At 37.7% G+C, this 17,048-nt stretch overlaps 1 protein-coding gene across 2 annotated transcripts in view; it reads right to left on the bottom strand.

Annotated features, from left to right (window-relative positions):
• MACROD2 (mono-ADP ribosylhydrolase 2) overlaps window positions 1-17,048 on the bottom strand; it is a 2,080,661-nt gene that overhangs the window by 1,733,598 nt on the left and 330,015 nt on the right. The gene's annotated exons all lie outside the window — the stretch shown is intronic.

Below are 17,048 nucleotides of genomic sequence, written 5' to 3'. Positions count from 1 at the left end.
CAGGCAGAGAGTGGGAGGCCACCATTTTCACTCTGGTCCTCCAAAGCTGTACCAAGAGGTTGCAGGGAACAAAAGCTCCTGAGAGCAAACCCGAGCAGCTTGCTTAGCCCGGACTCACAAGGGCAGGGCAATTCCGCCTCCGGCAAAGATATGTGGGAACCACAGCAACAGGCCCCTCCCCCAGAAGATCAGCACGAACAGCCAGCAGGCCAAGACCAAGTTTACTGATCAAGGAGAATGGGAGAACTCTAGCGCTAGGGGAATACTGTACATAGAATTCATGGCTTTTTTACTATGATCCATTAGTTTTTCAAAGTTAATTTTTTTAACTGTTTTTTTTTTTATTTTACTTTTTCCCTTTTTCAACCAACATCTTATCAATCCCTTTTTTAAAAAAACATTTTTTATTTTTCATTTTTAGAGTCATATTTTATCCCTTCATAGTAGTTATTCTTATTTTTGGCATATATATATAAGTTCATCTCTCTTTAAAATTTTGATATACAGTTTCCTCTAACAGATCAAAATAAACCCTAAATCACTAGTGTATGGCTATGTTCTAGTGGCCGGCCTGATCAGAGTCTCTCCCATTTTTTTTCTTTCCTTTTTTTTTCTTTAAATCTTCTTCTTTCTTCTTTCAAATGACTTCTTATCTTATCAATTCCATTTAAAAACCTTTCAAAATTTTCATCTTTACACTCATCTTCCATCCCTTCATTTTATCAACCCTTATTTTATACATATATAAGTCTTTCTTCCTTTAAAATTTTAGGAGGCACTTTCTCCTAACAGACCACAATACACGCAAAATCTAGTGTGTGGCACTGATCTATGCATTAGCCTGATCATATTTGATCATATTCTGTTTTTTTGTTTTGTTTTGTTCGGTTTTTATTTGTTTTTATCATTTCCTTTTTTTTTTTCTCTTACTTTTTTCTATCTTTCCCTTTCTTTTCCCCTGGTTTCAGGTCTTTTCTGATTTCTATAGAGTATATTTGCTGGGGACGTTGTTAACCTATTACCATTTTGTTCTCTCATTCATCTATTCTCCTATGGACAAAATGACAAGACGAAAAAAAATCACCTCAGCAAAAAGAACAAGAGGTAGTACCATCTGCCAGGGACCTACTCTATACGGACATTAGTACAATGTTGGACCTAGAGTTCAGAATCATGATTTTAAAGATACTAGCTGGGCTTGAAAAAAGCATGGAAGTTATTAGAGAAACTCTTTCTGGAGAAATAAAAGAACTAAAATCTAACCAAGTCAAAATCAAAAAGGCTATCAATGAGGTGCAATCAAAAATGGGGGCACTAACTGCTAAGATAAATGAGGCAGAAGAGAGAATCAGCAATATAGAAGACCAAATGATGGAAAATAAAGAGGCTTGAGAAAAAGAGAGAAACAACTACAGGATCACGAGGGCAGAATTCGAGAGATAAGTGATACCATAAGATGAAACAACATTAGAATAATTGGGATCCCAGAAGAAGAAGAAAGAGAGAGAGGGGCAGAAGGTATATTGGAGCAAATTATAGCAGAGAACTTCCCTAATGTGGGGAAGGAAACAGGCATCAAAATCCAGGAGGCACAGAGAACCCCTCTCAAAATCAATAAAAATAGGTCAACAACCCGACATCTAATAGTAAAACTTACAAGTCTCAGAGACAAAGAGAAAATCCTGAGAGCAGCTCGGGAGAAGAGATATGTAACCTACAATGGTAGAAACATTGGATTGGCAACAGACCTATCCACAGAGACCTGGCAGGCCAGAAAGGACGGGCATGATATCTTCAGAGCACTAAATGAGAAAAATAGGCAGCCAAGAATACTATATCCAGGTAGGCTGTCATTGAAAATAGAAGTAGAGGTAAAGCTTCTAGTACAAACAAAAACTAAAGGAATTTGCAAACACAAAACCAGCCCTAAAAGAAATATTGAAAGGGGTCCTCTAAGCAAAGAGAGAGCCTAAAAGCAGCATAGATCAGAAAGGAACACAGACAATATACAGTCACAGTCACCTTACAGGCAATACAATGGCACTAAATTCATATCTTTCAATAGTTACCCTGAATGTAAATAGGCTAAATGCTCCAATCAAAAGACACAGGCTATCAGATTGGATTAAAAAACAAGACCCATCGATATGCTGTCTGCAAGAGACTCATTTTAGACCCAAAGATACCCCCAGATTGAAAGTGAGGGGGGTGGAAAACCATTTACCATGCTCATGGACACCAACAGAAAGCTGGGGTGGCAATCCTTATATCAGACAAATTAGATTTTAAAACAAACACTGTAATAAGAGATGAAGAAGGACACTATATCTTACTTAAAGGGTCTATTCAACAAGAAGATCTAACAACTGTAAATATCTATGCCCCTAACATGGGGGCAGCCAATTCTATAAGGCAATTAATAACAAAAGCAAAGAAACACATTGACAACAATACAATAATAGTGGGGGACTTTAACACCCCCCCTGACTGAAATGGACAGATCATCTAAGCAAAAGATCAACAAGGAAATAAAGACTTTAATGAAATACTGGAACAAATGGACTTCACAGACATATTCAGAACACTCCATCCCAAAGCAACAGAAAACACATTCTTCTCTAGTGCCCATGGAACATTCTCCAGAATTGATCACATCCTAGCTCACAAATCAGGTCTCAACCGGTACCAAAAGATTGTGATTATCACTTGCATATTTTTAGACCACAGTGCTTTGAAACTAGAACTCAATCACAAGAGGAAAGTCAGAAAGAACTCAAATACATGGAGGCTAAAGAGCATCCTACTAAAGAAAGAATGGGTCAACCAGGAAATTAAAGAAGAATTAAAAAACTTCATGGAAACCAATGAAAATGAAAACACAACTGTTCAAAATCTTTGGGATACAGCAAAGGCAGTCCTGAGAGGAAAGTATATAGCAATACAAGCCTTTCTCCAGAAACAAGAAAGGTCTCAAATACACAACCTAACCCTACACCTAAAGGGGCTAGAGAAAAAAATAGCAAATAAAGCCTAAACCCAGCAGGAGAAGAGAAATAATAAAGATCAGAGCAGAAATCAATGAATTAGAAACCAAAAGAACAGTAGAACATATCAACGAAACTAGGAGCTGGTTCTTTGAAAGAATTAACAAGATTGATAAACCCCTGGCCAGACTGATCAAAAAGAAAAGAGAAATGACCCAAATCAACAAAATCATGAATGAAAGAGGAGAGATCACAACCAACACCAAAGAAATACAAACAATTATAAGGACATAGTATGAGCAACTCTATGCCAGCAAATTAGATAACCTGGAAGAAATGGGTGCATTCCTAGAGATGTATCAACTACCAAAATTGAACCAGGAAGAAAGAGAAAACCTGAACAGACCTATAACCACTAAGGAAATTGAAGCAGCCATCAAAAATCTCCCAACAAACAAAAGCCCAGGACCAGATGGCTTCCCAGGGGAATTCTACCAGACATTTCAAGAAGAATTAATACCTATTCTCCTGAAACTGTTCCAAAAAACAGAAATGGAAGGAAAACTTCCAAACTCATTTTATGAGGCCACCATTACCTGGATCCCAAAACCAGACAAAGACCCCATCAAAAAGGAGAATTACAGACCAAAATCCTTGATGAACATGGATACAAAAATTCTGACCAAAATACTAGCCAATAGGACCCAACAGTACATTAAAAGGATTATTCACCATGACCAAGTGGGATTTATCCCTAGGCTGCAAGGTTGGTTCAGCATCTGCAAATCAATCGACATGATACAATACATTAACAAAAGAAAGAAAAAGAGTCATATGATCCTCTCAACAGATGCAGAAAAAGCATTTGACAAAGTACAGCATCCTTTCTTTTTTTGCAATTTGATTTTTTTTTTGACATTATCGAATATTTGGGAGGCATGCAGAGAAAGTTATTATCCCATCCCCACCCCAATGCATCCACAAAGCCTGTACTAACAGCCAATGCAAATGTTTTTTTGCCTTTGTTACAATTTTTTTAACTTTTTTATTGTTATGTTAATCACCATACATTACATCATTAGGTTCTGATGTAGGGTTCCATGATTCATTGTTTGTGCATAACACCCCATGCTCCACGCAGAATGTGCCCTCTTTAATACCATCACCAGGCTAACCCATCCCCCCACCCACCTCCCCTCTAGAACTCTCAGTTTGTTTTTCAGAGTCCATCATCTCTCATGGTTCGTCTCCCCCTCCGACTTACTCCCCTTCATTCTTCCCCTCCTGCTATCTTCTTCTTTTTTTTTCCTTAACATATGTTGCATTATTTGTTTCAGAAGTACAGATCTGTGATTCAACAGTCTTGCACAATTCACAGTGCTCACCATAGCATATACCCTCCCCAATGTCTATCACCCAGCCACCCCATCCCTCCCACCCCCCACCACTCTAGCAACACTCAGTTTGTTTCCTGAGATTAAGAATTCCTCATATCAGTGAAGTCATATGATACATGTATTTCTCTCATTGACTTATTTTGCTCAGCATAACACCCTCCAGTTCCATCGACATCATTGCAAATGGCAAGATCTCATTCTTTTTTATGGCTGCATAACATTCCCTTGTGTATCTACACCACATCTTCTTTATCCATTCATCTGTCGATGGACATCTTGGCTCTTTCCACAGTTTGGCTGTTGTGGACATTGTACAGCATCCTTTCTTGATCAAAACTCTTCAGAGTATAGGGATAGAGGATACATACCTCAATATCATAAAAGCCATCTACGAAAAACCTACAGCAAATATCATTCTCAATGGGGAAAAGCTGAGAGCTTTTCCCCTAAGGTCAGGAACGCAGCAGGGATGTCCACTTTCACCACTGCTATTCAACATAGTATTACAAGTCCTAGCCACAGCAATCAGACAACAAAAAGAAATCAAAGGCATCCAAATCGGCAAAGAAGAAGTCAAACTCTCACTCTTTGCAGATGATATGATAATGTATGTGGAAAACCCAAAAGACCCCACCCCAAAACTGCTAGAACTCATACAGGAATTCAGTCAAGTAGCAGGATATAAAATCAATGCACAGAAATCAGTGGCATTCCTATACACCAACAACAAGACAGAAGAGAGACAAATCAAGGAATCGATCCCATATACAATTGCACCCAAAACCATAAGATACCTAGGAATAAATTTAACCAAAGAGGCAAAGGATCTGTACTCAGAAAACTATAAAATACTCATGAAAGAAATTGAAGAAGACACAAAGAAATGGAAAAACGTTCCATGTTCATGGATTGGAAGAACAAACATTGTGAAGATGTCAATGCTACCTAGAGCAATCTACACATTCAATGCAATCCCCATCAAAATACCATCCACTTTTTTCAAAGAAATGGAACAAATAATCCTAAGATTTGTATGGAACCAGAAGAGACCCCGAATAGCCAGAGGAATACTGAAAAAGAAAAGCAAAGCTGGCGGCATCACAATTCCGGACTTCCAGCTCTATTACAAAGCTGTCATCATCAAGACAGTACAGTACTGGCACAAAAACAGACACATAGATCAATGGAACAGAATAGAGAGCCCAGAAACCCTCAACTCTATGGTCAACTCATCTTTGACAAAGCAGGAAAGAATGTCCAATGGAAAAAAGACAGTCTCTTCAACAAATGGTGTTGGGAAAATTGGACAGCCACATGCAGAAGAATGAAACTGGACCATTTCCTTACACCACACACAGAAATAGACTCAAAATGGTTAAAGGACCTAAACGTGAGACTCAGGAGTCCATCAAAATCCTAAAGGAGAACACAGGTAGCAACCTCTTCGACCTCAGTCGCAGCAACTTCTTCCTAGAAACATCGCCAAAGGTAAGGGAGGCAAGGGCAAAAATGAACTATTGGGATCTCATCAAGATAAAAAGCTTTTGCACAGCAAAAGAAACAGTCCACAAAACCAAAAGACAACCGACAGAATGGGAGAAAATATTTGCAAATGGCATATCCGATAAAGGGCTAGTATCCAAAATCTATAAAGAACTTATCAAACTCAACATCCAAAGAATAATCCAATCAAGAAATGGGCAGAAGACATGAACAGACATTTTTCCAAAGAAGATATCCAAATGGCCAACAGACACATGAAAATGTGCTCAACATTGCTCAGCATCAGGGAAATCCAAATCAAAACCTCAATGAGATACCACCTCACACCAGTCAGAATGGCTAGAATTAACAAGTCAGGAAACGACAGATGTTGGCGGGGATGTGGAGAAAGGGGAACCCTCCTACACTGTTGGTGGGAATGCAAGCTGGTGCAACCCCTCTGGAAAACAGTATGGAGGTTCCTCAAACATTTGAAAATAGAGCTACCATACGATCCAGCAATTGCACTACTGGGTATTTACCCCAAAGATACAAATGTAGGGATCCGAAGGGGTACGTCCACCCCGATGTTTATAGCAGCAATGTCCACAATAGCCAAACTGTGGAAAGAGCCAAGATGTCCATCGACAGATGAATGGCTAAAGAAGAAGTGGTATATATACACAATGGAATATTATGCAGTCATCAAAAGGAATGAGATCTTGCCACTTGCAACGACATGGATGGAACTGTAGGGTGTTATGATGAGTGAAATAAGTCAATCAGAGAAAGACATGTATCATATGACCTCACTGATATGAGGAATTTTTAGCCTCCAGAAACAAACTGAGGGTTGCTGGAGTGGTGGGCGGTGGGAGGGATGGGGTGGCTGGGTGATAGACATTGGGGAGGGTATGTGCTATGGTGAGCGCTGTGAATTGTGCAAGACTGTTGAATCACAGATCTGTACCTCTGAAACAAATAATGCAATATATGTTAAGAAAAAAAAAAGAAGAAGAAGATAGCAGGAGGGGAAGAATGAAGGGGAGTAAGTCGGATTGGGAGACGGACCATGAGAGCAATGGACTCTGAAAAACAAACTGAGGGTTCTAGAGGGGAGGGGGGTGGGGGGATGGGTTAGCCTGGTGATGGGTATTAAAGAGGGCACGTCCTGTGTGGAGCACTGGGTGTTATGCACAAACAATGAATCATGGAACCCTAAATCAAAAACTAATGATATAATGTATGGTGATTAACATAACAATAACAAAAATTTTAAAAAAAGCTTTAATTTATAAATTCATTTTAAAATAACAATAATACAGGGCGCCTGGGTGGCTCAGTTAAGCATCTGCCTTCAGTTCGGGTCATGATCCCAGGGTCCTGGGATCAAGTCCCGTATCGGGTTCCCTGCTCAGAGAGGACTCTGCTTCTCCCTCTACCCCTCCCCCCTGCTTGTGATCTCTCTCTCACATGCTCTCTCTCTCTCTCAAATAAATATCTTTAAAATATAAAAAATAAATAAAATAATAAAAATCCAATATACATCTACATAAAAAAGTATTTTATTGGGGGGGTAGAAACTATTTTTCACATAAAGAAAAGATTTATTCAGAAGACAGCATTGTTTTACCTCTCTGCAAATCACTTTAATGCCTGACATAAAAGACAAACTGGGTTTCTAGTTTTGCTTTGGCATTTTCAATTTGCCGTGATATCAGAGGTCATGTAGTCTCTGTGAGCCTCTACATGTATGAAAGAATAAGAGTGAAAAAGACATATAACATCTTAATACTACCATAAAAATAGTTTTGATCTTGGGGTGCCTGGTTGGCTCAGATGCTTGAGCGACTGCCTTTGGCTCAGGTCATGAACCCCGGGTCCTGGGATTGAGTCCCGCATCAGGCTCCCTGCTGAGTGGGGAGCCTGCTTCTCCCTCTCCCTCTGCTGCTCCCCCTGCTTGTGTGCTCTCTCTGTCAAATAGATAAAATCTTAAAAAAAATAGTTTTGATCTTACAGATCCTGTGGAAGAGTCCCCACATCACTTTAGAAACTGCTAGTACACACTATATAAAAGGTTGATATCCACTTAAAATTCAATAAGATAAAGACTACTTTAAAATAGTATTTGTATGACCCTGCTGTAAAAAATGATTTTCTGAATGAGATACAAAAAATACAAATTTTTAAGTTATGAAAACATTTCTTTTTATTAAAACAGAAATAAAAAGACAAGCCATACATTGGCAGAAGACACTTCCAACACAACTTTACAATTATTATTAGGAACATATTTTTAAAATTGCTGCAAATCTGTAAGAAAAACACAAATAACTCAGGAGAATATAAGACAAAGAACATAAATCAGGCATTTCACAGAAGAGAAAACCCAAAGGGCCTATAAATGTCTGAAAAGGTGTATAACCCACTGAGAACAAAAATGCCAAAGAATACAACAAAGAGTGCCATTTTATGCTCATTAAATTGGCAGAAACAAACAAAAGCCCTGACAATTAAGGACTCACATGTTACTTATAGGAATGTAACAACCACTTTAGAAATACAGCAGACACTGCTGATTGCCTACATGTCATCCACTTTCCTGTTTCCTTCCTAACAGCATATTTTGTTCAGGTATCTTCTTCCTCTCAATAACATTCTTTGAGGGAAACTGGTCCTGTCCCTCAGCCAAACATCATGGTCTTATCTAGCTCTGTAAGTAAGTAATCAATTTAGGCATTAACATGTGATTCAATTTTAACCAATGAGATAGGAGAAAAAGCCAGCCAAATGGGATAAGTTCCCAGGAGAAGTTTCCCTGCCCTTCAAAAGAAACATAGAGAGAGGGGGCTCAAATAAATAATATCTGAAATAAAAGAGAGTAAGTTACAACTGACACCAAAGAAATACAAAGGATCATAAGAGACTACTATAAATAAGTGTCAACAAATCGGTCAACCTGGAAGAAATGGATAAATTCCTGGAAACAATCTTTGAAGACAGGCTCTTGAAAGAGAAAATTTGAATAGACCAATTACTAGCAAGGATATTGAATCAGTAATTAAAAACTTCTCCAGAACAGGAGTCCAGAACCAGACAGCTTCACTGGTGAATTCTACCGAACATTCAAAAAAGATTTAATACCTATCCTTCTCAAACTCTTCCAACAAAACAAAGAGAGGAAACAAGCCCAAACTAATTTTTAAAAGCTAGCATTATCTTATTACCAAAACCAGACAAGGTTTGGTATTATTGGTACCAATTAAAAAATATATATAATTGGCACCAATTAAAAAAAAATACAGGCCAATATCCCTGATCATCACAATGTTAGACTAGATGTGAATCTGGATACAAAGCAGAAGTCTCTGAAAGCTGCCCCACATTCCTAATGGATATATTGGTGATTTGACTGTGACATGTGGCCTCACACACATATCCCTCTTTAATGGTCATGGCTTAGTTGGGCCATTCTAGCCTTCTCGGTAAGTGTCAGCTTTCAACCTCCTAAAGCAGATGATTTCCTTGCCATGTAGAGAAGACCCTTCCTCAGTCAAGGGAGTACAGTCCTGGATGCAGAATAATGACTTGGGAGTCTCATGGACTCTCGTGTAAACTTAGAACTGGAGCTTTGGGAAAACCTCAACTTAGTTGGAAATAAAACCAATTTAAACGAAACAAAGAGGATGCTAGTGAGTTCGATCAAGTGCATTAAAGATTGCAACCCCTCTGAGGCTGAATAGCATCTGCTTCTCTTAGAACCAGAGAGACCACCTTAATACCATCTTCAGAGTGCCCAAAACAAGCTTCTGGACTGGCACCTGCTAGGCAATTACTACTACTAACTACTAATACCATCAGCCGGTATTCGATGGAGATGGTAATATTGGTTTGTTAGTCAAGAAGACAGGCTATAAATATGAAAGTTCCTTACCAACTTTTTAATGTTTAGTCAAGAAAACAGGATATGGATATGATATAAAAATTCCTTATAATTACTGAACACTTAAAATAATTTATTCCTACATTTCTACTATTTCCACTTTCTATCACAAAGCTATTTCTACTTTCTGTTAGAAAACTATGCTGGAAGCACATAAGATGCAAGATGTTTTCTCTAACCACTTCCAAATATAAGATAGAAAGAGCTGTTTACAAATAACAATGCCAACAACAATGATAATGATGATGCTAACTTCACTTACAGTGTATAAGATATGGGTAAAATTTTTAATTTTTATGGCGCTTAAAATTGTACATAAAGTAAGTCAAATGTTTTAAAAAGATGTAAATCCTACTTTCAAAAAAAGTTTGGCTACTGAAAAACCAATATTAACCTAGCATTTTTGGTATCAAACCTGTCATTTTTTTTTTTATTTGTCTTTTCCTCTTCTTTAGTCAGCCAACAAGCTTTGCTCTTTGTCAGTAAGATATGATCTGATAAGCTTATTTCTGGCTTGCCCTGGGGAAGAGGGGGGGACAGAATTACATGGGGGCACTTGAGAGTGACAAGTCTGTTCCCTGGGCTACTGAGGAAAACAAAGAGGGGCTGCTTGGGAAGGGAGTCAAATAGCTCTATATCATCTCTGTGTAAACACAGCAATTAAACAACTACCAAAAAGCTTCTCGGCTTTCTCCCAAACAAAAATGATTGAGTTTAAATGTAGTGCTTTTTTAAAATACTTAATTCTACCTTTGTTTTTAAAAACAACTTATTAAGAATAAAAACTCACTAAAGTATAAATAATTTTTGGCAACATTTGTATACTTCTAATAAGACTTGTCTAGATTTTAATTTTTAAACACATACGAACCTAGTAAACCATCTGCAAATTTGTAGCACTAATATATTTTAAATGTCAAACAAAAAGAATAAAAGCTTAACTAATGAAAGAATTATAAAATGCTTTCAAATTCCCGCAATTTAAGGTTAATCACTTATAGTCTGAAGGAAGTGAAGCACAGGAAACTATAGACATAGTTTCATCTTTATTTATCATGAATCATGCTCTGAAAGTTTAAATAGATTTATATTTTATAGAAAATTTCCAAATGGTAAGCGTGACTTAGTAATAATGTACTTTTATTTGGAATAGATGACACCGTAAAACATTCACTTAGTCCAAACCTAATGAATTGAGAATACTTGATCCTCTAAAAAATCTTGCAAATAATTGATTCATACCAGTTCCCAAGTGAAAAGAAATACTAACCGCAGTAAATCTGTTTCTCCTAGATGGTGCCAATGAGGTGCATGCAGTTTCCATAGTCATTTATAAAACAGATATAACATAAAACAGTCTTTGATTCTACTTTAACCACGTTCTTTCAACATTAAACATGTTTATGTACCTAAGTAATCTGGACTGCAGGGAAACAGCAATCCTTAAAAAAGATAATCTCAAACAGTGCTGGTTTCCAGAAATAAGAAAACACTGACAACAATTTCAGGAAATCTTCCTTTCAGAAGGTCTATTTGTGTACCTAAAATTAGCACCAATACTCCAGAAACAGTGAAATAACAAGATGGTTTGCAAGTGACGACAGCTTTGGTCAAGACTAACAGCAACAGTGAGTTGTTAAAAAGAATCACAAGGCTCCAGGCAATGCACTTGTAGGATATTTTGTAAATACCCATTTCAATAATTAGACATACACTCATCTGCTCTTATTAACTGTTAGCCATTCATCCAAAGCTATGTTCTATACTAATAATTTCCAAGGATAAAGAATTTGTTCTTTGGTTGTAATTAAGTCTCAGAACCAGCCTTAGATACTGTTATCTGAAGGTGTGAGCATCCAGGACAGTAGGCAGAAGCATTTCTCCAATTGTTTCATTCCCAAAGATAAACTGTTAAAACACGCAGCTCAATTGAACATTAATGGATTGTGCCTTTTGAAAGGATCCTGGCCCCACTCATCACCATGAAGATAAAAAGCAACTATCCAGAGGTTTTAGCTCTGTCTTGGTAAGTGCATTCTCAGATTTAGTAATGAACTCTTATAATGCACCACTATATTGAAGTCCGTAATAGTTAAATGAGGGTCCCCTATCTTCATCCTCATAAATGAGAGACCTAGGGCTCAAAGAACTGAAGCTCTTTTCCCAGGGCCACACATAAAGTAACTATCAGAGGGAGAATTCAGTCACTCTGTTTAGTCCAAGTCTCTGTTTTTTCCCAAGGTCCATTAAAAAAAAAAAAAATCTCTTTTCTGCATTTTAAAACAAATTAAGAAAGATGACAGGACCCTGGGAGTAAGGAAGGGGTCAAGGGCACAGCCTATGTAAGTGGGAGTTGCAGAGTGCACCATTTACACACAGGCCATACAGGAAAGCACTGAAGATGGAAGAAAGTAGGGATCCGCAGGCTTTCAGTTTTGCCAGCTGCCTCTCCCATCACTTTTGTCTAAGTGCTAACCTGTTCTGAATCCCAGTTCCTCTTTTCTTTCTTGAGAGGCCAAAGAGGTGCTTTTTTCTCAGGTGGTGGTGAGTGTTGTTGCTGATTTAAATCCCCTTTCTCCCCATCCCTGAAGTATAACAGTCCAACTCAGAGTAGAGGGAAAGAAGGGTGTTCCAGAGGGTGGGCAGACAAGCAGTCAGGCAGGGAAATAACCACTCTGATTTTGCTTTGATTTCTACTTCAAGTCCTGTAATGACAGATCTCACTCCAGTGTAGTATGTTTTGGAAATATACTTAAAAGGGATATGTGATTGTTTTTAGGTACATCTTAAGTGTTGACTAATAAAAGGCAAATAGCAGAAGAACAATTTAATATAGCATTTTAAAACCTTTTAGTATTCTAAGGCATCTGTGACCTGCTAAAATCTAATTATTTCTCCAATACCCTTTGGAATTGTTCAGAAAGATGTGGTACAGTTTCTAACTGGTGCATTAAGCACCTGGCCTGACTTCACAGAATTACAGATAGCTGAATGTGCACTCTCTCTCTATTTTATTAACATCCCATAGGCTCATGTTAAGATATAGTACTGATATGCCCTGACATGCATCACTACCTGTTGACAGAAAAAAAAAACTGGGCTAGACTTGAGAGGGTCTACAAATAGAAAATCTTTTAAAGATGTTTTGGCAATTTAAACAGAAACTCTGGCTTTAAAAAAAAAAAAAAAAGAAAGAAAGGGAAAGAAAAGAAAAAGAGCAGCTTCAAGTTTATAAATTTTAAAACATGCCTAAGTTTCAGCATGCCAAGTCCTCTGAAAATGAGCTAATCTCCAGCATCCGCCCCTTCCTTCTCAAACTAACAGTGCCCAATCTTCCTCTGAGCCATGCCTCCATTTTCAGCCACGTGTTTGAGGAGGGTGGACCCTACCTACAGCTATTACAGGGGGCTTATGCTCACTGACATATCCCCCCTCCCCCACCTTCCTGTAACAGGTTCAGGAATGAGAGAAACTGAATCACAGGGTTATATGCAAGAGCTTCTGGAGGTGACCTCTCTACCCTTGAACATCATAACATGGGAATGTGATATGCGGAACTGTTACTGCCTAAGGGAAAAGCCTGGAAGCTGCCAAATGTCCACGGCATATAGCCTGAAGAGGCTGCCAACACTGAAAAAGGCAGAACACCATGAGCCAGAGAGAACCTGTAATATTGTTGACACATTTTAAGTCACTGTATCAAGCTTTACCTGAAGCCAGACCATACATTTGAACTTCTCAGTTATATGAACCAGATTCCAATTGTTGATTAGACAGTACGGCTTGGACTTTCAATTACTTGCAACCAAAAAATTCTCAACTATGATAGCCCAAAGCATTTAATATACCAAAAGCCTGAGCTGGGTTTTTTTGCTTGTTTGTTTTTCACCCAAATTTGAAGACTTAATTCTCATGAAAAATGTTGAGTGGAAGAAAAATAATGAAGAATGTTTCTTTCTAAGACTTAAAAGAAGTTTAATACATTCTAAGGTTAAATCAAAATAGCATAGTTGGAGGTGGTTTGGTGGATCATCTACTCCTGCTAACTTCTTTTTATAGGGATGTTCAATGAATTTGTATACAGTGCATGAATGAATGAGCAAATGAATGAATGAGTGAATGAGGTACCTTAAGTCTTGACAGGCTAAAGTTCCTGGATTAAACTGTTCCATGGAATAATTATGTATTGCAGTCACTTTCAGCTGGGAGTTGTTCATACTGTAAGAGGTTGGATTTGTTGTTCTTATTGTTGCTTTCACTTGGATACACAAGTAAATGGCAGAGCCTGGGAAACCTGATTCCAAATCCAATCTCTCCTGTTCTCCACTAGGGAACATCTCATATCCTCTTACAAAAACAGAAAAACACAAAGTTCTTTGATATGACCTTTGTGGATATGCTACTGGAGTTCATTTTCAGGCTAGCTGTTTACAATCTGAAGAGATTTTCTCATATACAGCATTAGATTCACAGACTTGCCCACAAAACAGAACGAAACACAAAACAACAAACACCTTTTCAACCTAAAACATCTACTAGAACTCAACTAAGTTCTAAATCCTGGGAGCCATGAGGCTATGAAAAACAGGACAACAGAAAAAAAAAAATCGACAAGAAAATCTCCTATTTGCCCACCTCCTTCCCTGTGTCCTGGCTACAAAACCACTCCAAAGGGAAATTTAGACAAGCGTGAAAAAGTGGTCATTGGCTCTCTCCTCCTGCCACCTCCCTTTGCACACTCTTCTTCTACTTCTTGATGTCCCTTTTTTTTTCCAGGTGCTCAGATGTCCTCATCTTAGTAATATCAGCTACCATTCACTGAGTTCTTACTAGAGAGTCAGACACCGAGCTAATAAACTCAGGAAGATTTAATGATTTGTCTACAGTCATGTGGCAAAGCCAAGATGGAACCCCAGTGCAGCCCTTCAACATTAGACTGCACTGGTTCCTCCTCTCTGAGCTGAGTCCTCTCTGCAGCAAGAATCAGCCCTTCCTTTCCTATCACAGCCTAAAGAGCATCAGGCTGAAAATTGCCTGTCTTCCTTCCCCTCCAACCAGGACAGCCATCCCTTTATTACAGCTAATCTCCTTTAGGTAACAAAGAAGGAAAGCAATCTGTAGTAACTCTTAATCTTTCTAGAGGCGGTACATATTATTTTAAGTTCACCTCCAACTGGCAGAATTTTAGGCAGCTGATAAAAGCAGGAAATTAAAAAACAAAAAACACATGGAAGCAGCAAGAGTATATATTTTTGGACAGGGTAGGATGATGGAGGCTATCTTAAGAGTTTGCCTTCAAAGTCAGTGCCTCTAGGACAGATGATATTTCTGCTATTTGGTCAACAATTGCTTTGGGCCCATAGTTTTCCTCTTGCCTCCTTCTACATTTTAATCTACATCTTAAAAAAAAAAAAAGGAAGAGTACTTAATTGGCATTCAATAAATTCCTGCTGCCTTTATTTGCCATGTGATGAAACCAAAGGCCAGAACACATAAGATGAAGTCATATAACAAATGGCAGCCTAAGGAACGGAAACCTCAGAACTCCTAACTCCCAGGCCAGTACACCATCTTTTAGCTACCTTTAACCAAAAACTGTCCATTCATCTTTCTTTTCAGTTTAAGGTCAGCCTGAATGGAGACACATTGATTAAATATGGATATAAGCCTGACTAAATATGGATATAAGCCCACAGTAATTTGGCCAAGCAAAAAGTCCTTTTTTAAATATAACCAACCCCCATCTGAAAATAGCCTCTAGAAAGAATTATTTCATAAAATAATTTAATTCATGTATTTGTTTTGCAGTAACAGAAAAGAAATTCACCCTTTAGTGAGAGATGATGTTATTCCCACCTCCCTTTCCTCCAAAAAGTCAGCAGCTGATTCTCAGTTTAAGTTGTGCTATCTAACATTTTTAAGAAATTGGCTTTTCAATAGACATTAGAATTCTAAAATTCCTGGATTTAATGGGTCTGCCCTCAGTGGACAGCAAAAGTGCAATCACAGAACAATAGGGGTCAATATACTTCTTATCCAGGGTATATTGATATTCACCTTCTACTTTGGTATCATCCATTCTTGGAGGGGAACTCAGAAGGTCAAACTGCTATCAAAGAAGCACATAAATAGGTAAACTAAATGAAGCTAATGAAGAGACCATAATCAAATACTCCTGGGAAAGACAATTAGCTGGCCTCCTTCAGAAACACACATTCACAGAAACTTTTTTAAAAGCACAAAGGACAATGTTGTGAACTTCTAAAACTAAAACAAATAGTATTAGTTTAAGGAAATTGCTCTCCAGGTAAATATAAAAACAAAATTCTCCCCAGCAACATTAAAAGTGAAATGAACTTACTGGAAAGCCCAAAGCAATTGTTGACCAAATAGCAGAAACCAGTTTATGAAAGTCATAATTGAATATTAAAATCTATCATTCTGCTAATTAGATACAGACATTTATGTCTGTCTTACAATTGTCCAGTGTTTATTCATGTACCAAAATTAAAATTATTTTAATAAAAGCAAAACCACCCACGAAAGGTTTTTTCTTAAGATGTTTATATCTTAATCTATATTTAGAGAAGCAAAAATATACCAGAAAGGAAAAGAATCTATTTAATTTTTCTACAACTTTTCATATTTAGGGAGGGCTCCCTAAATAGAACATTTAATATCTACCAAGTTCAAAAGAGATGGACAAATAGTGGAAGTCTGTGAAAAATACTTTCATTTCCTGAAACATACACAGAATAAGTTACTCATTACCTCTAGGAAAAAAAACTGGTCACTTCAAGGATCTTTACCTTTTGTCATTCTTGTTCCCCTTCCCTTAAATCCCTGTTTTTTTATGTGAACCTGCCTTCTACTCATTTGTCGAATAATTATTCACAATGGGAATTACTAGCCTTCAAAATTACAATGCTATTGGAACTAGTCAATAATGAAAATAATAGGATTTTTGGTTAACTTCTTTTTAATACATATAGCTTAAAAATAAAAAACCTGTGTTTTTCTACTGTACTCTTATAAATATCCTTCTAACAGGCTCACTTTTTTTTTATAAGCTTGCTACCACTACCTTGTTGTATTAAACTTTAGAAAATGTTGAAATTCCAAAAGCTGCCTACAAACCAAATGGCATCCCAGCTTTGGCAGGGTGAGCGCCTCATTTTGGCTTCTCTCACTCCCTCTAGCGTTTGCAAAGCTCATCTGTCTGATCATCCAGTTACCTCACTG

This window comes from Callorhinus ursinus, unplaced genomic scaffold (genome assembly GCF_003265705.2).
Source record: "Callorhinus ursinus isolate GAN/ISIS: 27379988/994484 unplaced genomic scaffold, GSC_fseal_2.0 scaffold29, whole genome shotgun sequence".
NCBI classification, from domain to species: Eukaryota; Metazoa; Chordata; class Mammalia; order Carnivora; family Otariidae; genus Callorhinus; species Callorhinus ursinus.
Note: the sequence above shows the minus strand (reverse complement) of the source record. Positions and strands in the feature narration are given on the sequence as shown.